The sequence below is a fragment of the Staurois parvus genome, unplaced genomic scaffold, assembly GCF_062004578.1.
Source record: "Staurois parvus isolate SC_StPar_1 unplaced genomic scaffold, SC_StPar_1.0 ptg001068l, whole genome shotgun sequence".
NCBI lineage: Eukaryota > Metazoa > Chordata > Amphibia > Anura > Ranidae > Staurois > Staurois parvus.
Genome location: NW_028318864.1, coordinates 518167 through 530865, shown reverse-complemented (window position 1 = coordinate 530865; position 12699 = coordinate 518167).

Genomic DNA, 12699 nt, shown 5'->3' with positions numbered 1-12699 from the left:
CCAGATTTTAGTAACTGAGCGGGATCTCACCACATACTCAGATGCAGTCAGATACCACTCAGTTGTTCAGTTCGTGTACGAAGTTGGCGGTCAAACATTCTGTAGGTTCCAATGTTCAACCGCGAACCAAACAGAGCGGTGTTCGGCCCATCACTATTACACACCCACATTGATCAAACTCTAACTAAAATATATTTCTAACCACAAGATTCTTTACATCTATGAATGGAGATTTCACATAACCTCATAAATAACGGCGGGCTCAACTCATGAACGGATATTGCATGTGGTATTTGGGTCACATGACACATCTTTCACAAATATCACATGTGATACTGAAAATGACAATTCACTATCCCTTTATCCGGTATTTACCTCAAAAAGCAGAAATACTTGGTAAACGTTAGTATATTCACTAAACACACGGCTGGTGACGGCTCTGGAAGAACCAGCTGAAATTTCATACATTACTTGAATATCGCATACCTGGACCTCTACTTATTTAACATTTACATTTATTTAGTTATGTACTTTTGGTGAATCGACTTTAACACTTTTAGGAAATATTTATCGAGTTTTAGCATTTTGAAGTAAATTCCACATAAACGGATAATAAATTGACATTTCCAGTATTGCATATGATATTTGGGAAAAATGTGTCATGTGACCCAAATATCACATGCAATATCCTTATGTGAATTGAGCCCAGAGTGCTTTGTTCATTCCTTCTTCATAGATGAGTTAGGAATCAGAAGACTTCAGTGTTTATGAAGACCTGTGACTCTTTGTATACACTCATAAAGCCGGGCTGTGTTCCTGTGACTCTTGTTTTCACCACATGGAGAGGTTGTAGAAGGTCGGGCTTGTAAGGATCAGGTGTAATAGTTGGGTTGTTAATGTAATTCCTGCACAGGTTACTACTGAGATAATCATGAAAAGTTGGCATTCCCTGAGGGCCACAGTTGGACATCAGGAGTCCCAACAATAGAGGTTGGTGTCCATAAACATGGTCATTGTAATGGAAACAGTATCGGCAGTCACACCTCAGCCAGGTATTCTCCCTCCTCTTTAACATATCAATTCACAAACCCATCACCATGGAAATGGCCAGTTCTGTCCTGGGGGTAAAAGTTCTCTCTATATTCTACAGCTACATAGTCAAAGTTTTACGCAAAATAAAGTGTATTTTAGTGAATAACACAATCTTGGTTGTTATATTTACAGAATTTTTTAAATAGTTGCTCATTTATTTTTTTCACTACATTTCAGATTTTCAGATTCTTCTTTTACTGGCCATTTCCATGCAGTAGGCCTCCCTGAATGAACCACAAGTGACATAAAGGGGAAGCAACATAGCATTGATTGTATATGGTCTGTTCAGGCTGGTAGAGCTATATTGGGATGAGGTGAAGTAATACAAAATTGTTAAGATGAAATCATATTCTCTGTATGGAATGAGCAATTATGAATCCCTTCTTATACACATTTTTGTATGATAGTCATTGGGAAGAATGTTCCTTACATTTGAGGTCACTGCAAACCCCCCTTACAGAAAGCTAGAAAGATCATTGGTGTCAGTGGCAATATATCAATGAAGCAGAAATTGCTCCTTGCTCAAGGAATCCTCAGCAACCTCTGGAGGAACCTCGGTGTTCCATGCAATGATGGCTGAGAAAGGCTGATCTAGACAAATCCTCTTCTTAAAAAAAAAGCAAAGTTTTCCAGCAGTAAAGGAATGGCTATTTTGGCCAACAGGATCATTCTGTGGTGGTTTTCTATTGATAATACTATGGTTAAGGTTTCTTTATGTATGCCAAAATCCAGTGTTGTGTTATTGTTCAGAATAATTATATCTAACCCAGGTTAATTGTACAATATTCAGAAGCAGCCATTTTTAAAGTTTGCTTTTGAAGGTGAAAGTTACAGATCTGGGTTCCTTGCCTCAATACTTGGCTTGTTATTCACCCAGAGCACCATGTCAGTATATTTTCCATTACTTGATATACACCTGGCTTGTTCTAGGTCACTGATCACCAAGTAGTGAAGAAATGATCAGGATGTTTGGAGATGAATCTCTATAAATAAGATCAGACATGGCAGCTCCAATATTCCTATACTGAGAGTTCTGTTTAATCTTCATGAAATATTTCTATGCTAATTACATTTTTTAAGTTCATTTAAATCTTTTTTTGCCATTAAAGTATTTTTTAAGTTAAACCCATTGGTGTTCAATGTTGCTGGAAATGGGGAAAATGGTATAAGATCCATCAAGAGGCCACAGCCCATATTACACTGATACTTCTTTATTCAAAATAAATTCCTGTTTTCACCTCATGGAGAGGTCATAGAGGTTCTTATAGATGGAAGTGATTCTTTGCTTTGTGAGGATCAGATATAACATTTGGGTTTATTCATCTCAATGACAACTCTTGTACAGATTATTATTTAAGCACTTATGTCCCTTCCTATACTAATATAATCATGCAAATTTGGCATCCACAGAGGGCCACAGTTGGGCACCACTAGTCCTAACAATGGAGGTTGGCTTCCATAAACAAGGTCATTGTGATGAAAACAGTATGGGCAGTCACACCTCAGCCAGGTATTCTCCCTCCTCTTTAACATATCAATCCACAAGAACATCACCATTGAGATGGCCAGTTCTGTCCTGGGGGTAAAAGTTCTCTCAATATTCTGCAGATACATTGTCATTGTCAATGCAAAACCAAAGTGTGTTTTAGTGAATAACACAATCTCAGTTGTATTATTACATTCATCTGAATATTTAAATTGTTTGTTTTTTCACTACATATCAGGTTTTCAGGTCCTTCTTTTAGTAGCCATCTCCATGCAGTAGTCCTCCTTGATGAACTACAGGTGACATGAAGGGGAAATAACATAGCAGGAGTATTGATTTTATAGACTAGTGGAGTTATATTGAGATGAGGTGAAGTAAAACAAAAAGTGATAAGATGGAAGCAGATTCTCCATGTGGAACGAGCAACTTTGACTCTGTCTTTGTACACATAATCTTTTCTTTTTACCTTAATGCTTAACTCCACAAAGTTACATAAAACCTGGACAGTCAATAAAAAAGCTGAAGACTCTGGAACCAGAAGACCAGGAGAAGGTGGCAATGGAGCAACTAGGTGAAACCTGGACATCATGTGAGGGAAGTCTGCCATAATGTACAAAAATGATGTGTGAACTTGAACATTATCGCACAAGCCCTGGATACCCTATGTTTAGTTCCACTTTAAGCTGTCCATTAAGTCATGTCTAAACCATCATTTCTCAGATTTTTGAAAATGGTCCTCTGCAATAACTTTCAAGTCTCAGAGAACCCCTGCTAATAATTACTCTACAGTATGTACAGCTCTGTGTATGTTAGTGTGATGGTCAGTGCAAAGAATGTCCTTTGCCTTTGTGGTCAATAGGAAGAATCCCCTTTACAGATAGCTAGACAGATAACTGGTGTTAGCCTCAACTCATCAATGAGGTAGAATTTGCTCCATGGTCAAGGAACCCTTAGCAACCTCTGGAGGAACCTTAAGCTTCCATGGAACCCTGATTGAGAGAAGCTGATCTAGACCAATTCTCTTATTATTGGAGCTAAGTTTCCAGCAGTTAAGGAATGACAAGTTTTGGGGCCAATGGGGCCATTCTGCAGCAGTTTTTCATTTAGACTTATAAGGTTCAAGGCATCCTTTATGTCATGACAAACTCTAGTTTTATGCTGAATTCATTTTAAATTCATTGTTTTTTTTATTGGCAATAAAGTTTTTTTAGGTTTAGTTTTTTTTTTTATTAAACCCATTGGTGTGCAATGTGCTAGAAATAAGGCATAATGTATAAAAGAACCAGCAAATAATGGGTACATTTGTTTTCAATAAATGAGCTGGTTACTATTTCCTCTTGTATTATTTATTTAAATTAGAATCAGGTAAAAAAAAAATTAATCTTATAAAGCAAAAATAATTTCCCATTTTATAGTTACAATGTTGAAAAGTTTAATATTAAAACTCTGTAAAGTTTCAAAGTATTTGGGTTTCATCATGTTTAATCCTATCACCTATTCTCAGGACACACTTTTTATATGCAAATCAGCAAGAACAATCCGGGGTTATTTACACAACATTTACATTAGGAGTCAGCCAATGGAAAGCCTTCATTCTCTGCCTTCCCCACCCATCTCCCTTGTATAAAGAGGTCCTCTCCTTCCCCTGATCAATGACTTCACTTCCAGAGATACCGGTATACTCATCTATTACAGCCCAGCTGGAGATTTGGTGACGTTGTCTGGAGCTGATCTGCAGAGGAACCCAATACTCAAAGAAAACTAATTCGACTTCATCACAGCGGAATCCTCACCACATTAAGGTAAGGTCACTTTCATCTAACCAATCAATGGATCTTTATTATTTAATGAACATTTTTTTAAAAATCCTGCAGAGGTTTATGAGGCATATTTAATAAATATATGGAAAACTGACACAAAGGGGCAATGAGTGGAGGTTTAGGACAGGATAATATGTAATACAATGTATACAGAAGACAGGATAGCCATTGGAGGCTTCCCATAATCAGCCTGATGAAAAAGTTGTTCGTATTACAGGATATAATAAACATTGTGGCAGTAATTTGTGTGATGTAATACAATTTCAAACGTATGTTTAGGTGGCCAAATAATGTAAATTTTTTTTCTAAATCTCCTATTACAAGTATATTCCAATCTGTACAAAAACAATTGACTGAACAATGTTGAATTCTTTGCTATGAAATACTACCTCTCACCAAAACAGGAGTACAACATTATACTTCATAATCTCACTGAAAATTCACTTCATGATGTCTTTCTGTCTGATGCTATGAGATCTTCCTGAGAACATAAAGGTGACATTTAGCAGGAAAACGCCTTGAAAATGTTTTTAAGATGCCTGAAAAGGGATGTGACAGTTGAGTGTTTGGATGATATGACATCACTCATGGTAATTGTGGATCATTCTGGGACTTCACAGTTTTGGAGAGAATGTTTTAGGGAAATGCCACTAATATCTTCTGATCAGGGGCGGACTGACAACTCATGGGGCCCCCGGGCAATAGGGGATCATGGGGCCCCTGTGTCCTTGCCAAAACTCAAAAAAGCCTATGAAAAAGGTACCAGGGGCATCTCATGGGGCCCCCTACAGACCCCAGGCCCTAGGGCAGTGCCCGGGTTTATAAAATGGTCAGTCCACCCCTACTTCTGATATCCTTTAGCATGACCTCTGCTGTCTTCTGAGTACAAAAAGTGAGGCAACCGTTTTCTATTTTTTCCTTGAGAGTTTTGATTAAATTACGCTTTTTAACTGACTGAGCTCCGTGTTCATCCTCCTGAATTTATGTAACCAAAACTGGAAAGTTGGCATAGCTGGTCGGCAACAAGAGAGCAGAGTATCTCCTGTAGATTATTCTTATGGAATGTTTAGTCTTTTCATGTAAGTATCTGCCAGAAATATGAGGGTCACCAAAACTCTTCTGGCAGCAGATACACCTTTCCATCAATGCTGACCAAAGTTTATTACATTCTCTTCCTGAAGGAGACTTGGGGGTTAAATGAGTCTTCTGACCGCCAATTACCGATAGCCTCTCCCCCCGCACACAACTGCACTTATAGCTATTATTATTATTATACAGTATTTATAAAGCGCCAATAGTTCGCTCAGCGCTGTACATTACAAAGGGGGACAGAACATGTGACAGAACAATACCAATACAATGAAAAACATGAGGGGATCGAGGGCCCTGCTCTTTCGAGCTTACAATCGGATATATTTATGTGTTGCTATGTCTTGGCTTTTCCATTTTGTTTTTGCACTTGATAAAGTTATAACCTTACTTGATAATTTTCTTATATAAGGATTGCTGGCTTTCCATATTCAGCTCATTTAACTATACTCCATAAATTTCTATTGTTGTGTTCAAACTCTTACTTTAGTAACTGAACCTTATTCCCGAGCCCCATTCAATAAGATGTGAAGCTTTAGTGAGCATCTCATATATATATATATATACATACAGTTGTGTTCAAAATAATAGCAGTGTGTTGAAAAAAGTGACTAAAGCTGAAAATCCTTCTAATAGCTTTTATTTCCATCCACACAAATGCATTGGGAACACGACACATTCTATTCCAAATCACAACATGAAGAAAAATACATCAAATTTGAGTTGTTCCTCTTAAAAAATTGAAGAAAAGTGAATATTAGACGGTTCATAAAAATCGCAGTGTTTGTATTCTTCTTTACAAACTCAAACATTCACTATATAAACTGAGAAATGTTTGAAGATTTTGCTTTCCTTTGAATGACTTCATGAATATTTGGTTGTAGTCGCACTGTTTCTGAGAACTGCTGTACATCTGTGTTGCATGGAGTCCCCCAACTTCTGGCCCCTGTGATCAGGTATTCCAGCCCAGGATGATTGGACCACATTCCACAGTTCTTCTCTATTTCTTGGTTTTGCCTCAGAAACGGCATTTTTGATGTCACCCCACAAGTTTTCTATTGGATGAAGATCCGGGGATTGGGCTGGCCACTCCATAACGCCCATCTTGTTGGTCTGGAACCAAGATGTTGCACGTTTACTGGTGTGTTTGGGGTCGTTGTCTTGTTGGAACATCCATTTCAAGGGCATTTCCTCTTCAGCATAAGGCAGCATGACCTCTTCAAGTATTCTGATGTATTCAAACTGATCCATGATCCCTGGTATGCGATAAATAGGCCCAACACCTTAGTATGAGAAACATCCCCATATCATGATGCTTGCACCACCATGCTTCACTGTCTTCACAGTGTACTGTGGCTTGAATTCAGTGTTTGGGGTTCGTCTGACAAACTGTCTCCGGCCACTAGAACAAAAAGAACAATCTTACTTTCATCAGTCCACAAAATGTTGCCCCATTTCTCTTTAGGCCGGTCAATGTGCTCTTTGGCAGATTGTAACCTCTTCAGCACGTCTTTTTCCCAACAGTGGGACTTTGCGGGGACTTCTTGCAGATAGCTTGGCTTCACATAGGCGTCTTCTAATTGTAACAGTCCTCACAGGGAACGTCACACCTTCTTTCATCTTCCTGGAGCTAATTGTTGGCTGAGTCTGCCCCATGTTGGCTATTCTTCTATCCATTCCAATGGTAGTTTTTCGCTTTATTCCACGTCTTTCAGGTTTTGGTTGCCATTTTAAAGCATTTGCCATCATCTTAGCTGAGCATCCAATCATTTTCTGCACTTCTTTTTTCCCCTCTTCAATCAACTTTTTTTAATCAAGATACGCTGTTCTTCTGAATAATGTCTGGAACGACCCATTTTCCTCAGAATTTCAGAGAGAAATGCACTGTAACCAGCATGTGCAACATTTGCTGCCTTCCTTCCTTAAATAAGGCCAATAATTGCCACCTGTTTATCAAAGAATGAATGACGTCACTAATAGAACTCCACCCTGCTATTATTTTGAACACGCCCCTTTCAATGAGGGATTCAATGACACAGAATCAGCAGCATGCATGTCATGACTGTTGGGTCTGTTGGATTTCTATTACTCTACTACACCTGCTAGGAAATTATTTGCCATGTAGAAATATCATTTCCACCAAAAACAGTGATTGATCCGGTTAGTGATGTCCGACTGCCATTATTTTGAACACAACTGTAAGTATATCAATGTGGGTAATAGTATTCATATTTGAAACATTTCTATAGTTTTTCTAAAACAATTTGTTTTCTTCTTAATAATTCAACATTTTCTTTTTTCGCTCTCCAGGACACTATGGCCTCCGTTACTCATGGTGTTGAAGGATTTCTGAATAGAATGGTCTCCTTCTATTCACAAGAAATAAAGCAGGTAGACTTACAGGAGTACTTCACCATTATGAAGGAACTTGGAGAAGGTGGATATGGAAGAGTTTTATTGGCAAAGGACAAAATAACAGGTCAGTGAACTATTCTAAGTACCGTTTCAGTATCCTCTGCAAATATGTATGTATATGTTTGTACATTTGTACACTATAGACTTTATATTTATTAAATCTCCATAAATATATCATGTTTAAATATTTTTTCATGTTGGTAGAATGATTTAGGGAACTAAGCTTTGGGCTGATTCTTGGGAGCAGTTATGCAAATATTAAAATGCCTTGATGGGTACATATCTGTCTGGAGGAGTGGACTGTATTTCCATGCAGACTGTCCTAGATAATGATCACATGTGATGCTGAGCCTCCATGATTAAAAGGACAGACATATAATGAATGAAAGGGGCAGGCCAGCAATAGTCAGGCTGGGAAGGATAGGATGCTAACAATTAGAGATGAGCGAATTGAACTTGGCGAAGTGGAATTCGTTTTGAATATTAGGAAAAATTTGATTCGCACCGAATCCGAATATTAGCAAACTTCGGATGCGCGAATCGAATTTTTCCCGATCGGCCGATTTTCATCCCCTCTACAGCCGGCAAAAAGTGTCCCTGCAGAGAGCTCTGCTATTTCTGACAGTTCTCTGACAGTTCCTTCACATTTACAGCGGTTGAAACATTGTATCTATTTGTTTCCATTTAGGATACAGATGTTTTTATTCGGAAACAAATAGATACAATGTTTCAACCGCTGTAAATGTGAAGGAACTGTCAGAGAACTGTCAGAAATAGCGGAGCACTCTGCAGATACACTTTTTGCTGTACTGGAATTCTTCTTCTTTTCATTCTTCTTCTTCTTTTCATTCTTCTTCTTCTTCTTTTCATTCTTTTCATTCTTCTTTTCATTCTTCTTCTTCTTTTCATTCTTCTTCTTCTTTTCATTCTTCTTCTTCTTCTTTTCATTCTTCTTTTCATTCTTCTTCTTCTTCTTCTTTTCATTCTTCTTCTTCTTCTTTTCATTCTTCTTTTCATTGTTCTTCTCATTCTTCTTTTCATTCTTCTTCTTCTTCTTTTCATTCTTCTTCTTCTTTTCATTCTTCTTCTTCTTCTTTTCATTCTTCTTTTCATTCTTCTCATTCTTCTTTTCATTCTTCTTTTCATTCTTCTCCCTGTCATTCTTCTTTTCATTCTTCTTCTTCTTCTTTTCATTCTTCTTCTTCTTCTTTTCATTCTTCTTTTCATTTTCTTCTTCTCATTCTTCTTCTTCTTCTTTTCATTCTTCTCATTCTTCTTTTCATTCTTCTTTTCATTCTTCTTCTCATTCTTCTTTTCATTCTTCTTCTTCTTCTTCTTTTCATTCCTCTTCTTCTTCTTTTCATTCTTCTTCTTCTTCTTTTCATTCTTCTTTTCATTCTTCTTTTCATTCTTCTTCTTCTTCTTTTCAAACTTCTTCTTTTCATTCTTCTTTTCATTCTTCTCATTCTTCTTTTCATTCTTCTTTTCATTCTTCTTCTTCTTCTTTTCATTCTTCTTCTTCTTCTTTTCATTCTTCTTTTCATTCTTCTTCTTCTTCTTTTCATTCTTCTTCTTCTTCTTTTCATTCTTCTTTTCATTCTTCTTCTTCTTCTTCTTCTTCGTCGTGCCCCATGACTGCCCAAATGAGTGAAGTGTGCGGTGATTCTAAGATCGACGGCACTCATCTGCATGTCATACTGACTGACAGTATTATTTCTCTTCCCCAGCAGACTCCAAGGGCATTTAAATTAAAGGTACAGTGTTCTGCACTAATATAAAGGCTCTCTGAAGCCTAGAAACCCTTTTAATAAGTTAAATTCGCAGCGAATAAATTCGCATCAAATCGAATTTCTTCCGCAAATTCGGCGAATCAGCCGAATCAAATTTTTGAATAATTCGCTCATCTCTACTAACAATGCTGGGCGTCCTCCAGCCAGGAAACGAGATGGGGTTTGTCTGACTTGCTGAAGCTTCTGATGCACAATGAGAGACTATCGCTGTGTTCAGTGAAATCAGAGTAGGACATTTCAGCCCAGGAAAGGTTCTTGTACAGCTGATTGATGGCTGAAATTTAGCTATGAATGAAGCATAATACATTCTCAAACATTTTAATAAAACCCGTTGCTCGAAGATTGAGATTTTCAAGTGGATAGAAAAAATAATCAGCTAAAAATTTCCATTTCTTAATCAAAGTAAATTATTTTTTTTTACAGGTCAAAGAATGGCATTGAAGACCATGGATAAAAACAGAACCAGCCAGCGGTCTTTCCTCCAGGAGTTCTGCGTTTCATACTTTCTTTCATCTCATCCCAATATCATTGGATGTAATGGCATCGCCTTCACCACCATCGACTACTTTGTGTTTGCCCAGGAACTAGCCCCTGTTGGTGATCTCTTCTCCATGATTACACCATACGTAAGTACATAAAGGTTTCAGTATGCTCTTTTTTTTAAAGTTTTGGATAAGGGAGGGATAAAACCAATGTTTTGCATTTCTCAACACTTTGTCTTAATGATGGAGATCACCGAAACATTTATAAAAAGAGAATCTCTTTTGGGGGAACACAAGCGGCAATAGACTCCACTTCTAGTCTAAAACTAGATCAAAAGTGATGGCCATGCTTATACTTTAACTGATTCTGAATTACTCTTTATATTCTATCTTACTGTATTTAACAACTATTATATTTTCATTTTGTTTTCCTAGGTGGGAATTCCAGAAGACTCAGTTAAGAGGTGTGCTCTTCAGATCTCCAATGCTCTCGAATTCATATCCGAGAAAGGACTGGTGCATATGGATTTGAAGCCAGAAAACATTTTGGTGTTTGACCAGGACTGTCACTTCATCAAGATCACAGACTTTGGCCTTGCGAAGGTCAGAGGGACAGTGATAACATCCAGGTGTGGTAGCAAAACCTACATGGCCCCAGAACTACGTGACATGACCATTACGGATGGACTGGTTGTAGATGGCAGCCTTGATGTGTGGGCGTTTGGTGTTACCATCTACTGCCTACTCCAAGGGGAGTATCCGTGGCAGGTGGCCATGCCTGAAGATGAAGGATATAGAGGTTTTGTTGACTGGCAAAACAATTTTCATATGGACAATCCTCCTGAAGCATGGAGAAAGATTTCAACTGGAATAAGAAGGATGTTTGGTGATCTTTTGGCCATTGACTTTTCTAAAAGAAGTAAATCTACAGAAATCCTGAAATACATGAACGAAAGCTGGAAGGAAGAAATCCCAGATGCAATCACAGGACAAGAAGATGAGGATCCCATCAAAAGCCGTTCTGTACAATCTGAGGTAACCTCCATTTCTCACCTGAACACCTCACAGCGTAGTGTTACTAACAAGTCCTTGTCTTACTTTTTGACCACAGACACTTCTGTATCTCAGTCTGAGATGACTCCATTGCCCCAGAAGGATGACATGGAAGAAGCACTGATCATATTCGATGATGAGTTCTCCTTATTTGTTGGTGCAGAGGTAAACATTGGATGAAGAAGAATCATGAGTGATGGTGCGTCCGAAAGAACATCACATATGGCCAACTTCCCCAGGTATGTACCTTTCTCAATTCACAATTTAATCTTTTAGGGCCATGTCACACTAGCAGTTCAGCACTAAGTCATCACTTTTTCCACCACAATATCCATCACTGATTTTGCTTTGATACTAAAGCAATCCAGTTTCAGTCAATAAATAGCCGCCACCTTATCTTCCTATAGAGGGATTATATTATTTTAGAGGCTCTCTGTACCTCTTCTGATCTGCAGATCTCTATAAAATGTATTACCGATCTACCAAGAATGTTGTAACACACTAAACCTTTCATCCCAACTCTACATTTTTGTAAGAATGGCAGGGGTGCAGTCTATACCTACATACTTGCATTATGCGTCCTTCACTTTCATCTCAGATGGTTAGGGGGGGGGGGTACGTCCGTGATAGGACTCTTGTTAGCAACTCACAAAGGGGTTGGGTTAGGCCTTGTAGTTCAGAAGTTTAAAGTGAAGCTTGAATCAAAGGGGCCGATACTAAAGTCCTTCTAGCTAACAATGGTAATAACAGGACTATTGTTGGATATGATATTAGAAGTTTGCGGTAAAATATTTGAAATTGTTAGTATTTTATTATGGCATTGCCAAGACCATTTATAGTACATTATGAGAGAGCCTTCGTCATTCATTTTATTTATGAATCTAGAGCAGTCAGATCAATGAAGGATGGTTGCTTTTTCGTTGCTGTAGGTCTCTATCCATTTTTATTTTGTCTTTTTGACTAGATTTGTCTATTCTGGGGATACTTTGTAATTTACACAACCACAATCTGCCATATAACCTCTTGGAGGAACCTTTTAAACATTTTTGTAACCTTTTTAACTGAACCACAACCGGTGATTTCATTTATTACTCCAGGATACTCAGTTTTTCTATATAGATATTCAGAACTGACCACATGCATTTTGTCCTGTTACATTCCCTGTTCATGTTTGCATTTCACAGATCATTTCTATATTTTGCTCTAACAATATTTCTTTACATTTTTCAGATGACAAGTCTGGACTATCCACAGTGGATGAACAAGGCCCCTGCCTGGTACATGGGGGAATGTAACTTGTAGATATATGAGTAGTTACTCCTCCTGTGCACTGGGTGGGGCTCTTGAATTTTCTCTGTACAGAAAAATGCCCATTGATCCTGCCAGAAATCCTTTGAGTTCATAAATTACTTTTTGAGCTGACAACACTGCCTCTGTTGCATCTGAAATGCTAAGCAGTGTTGTCAGCCAGG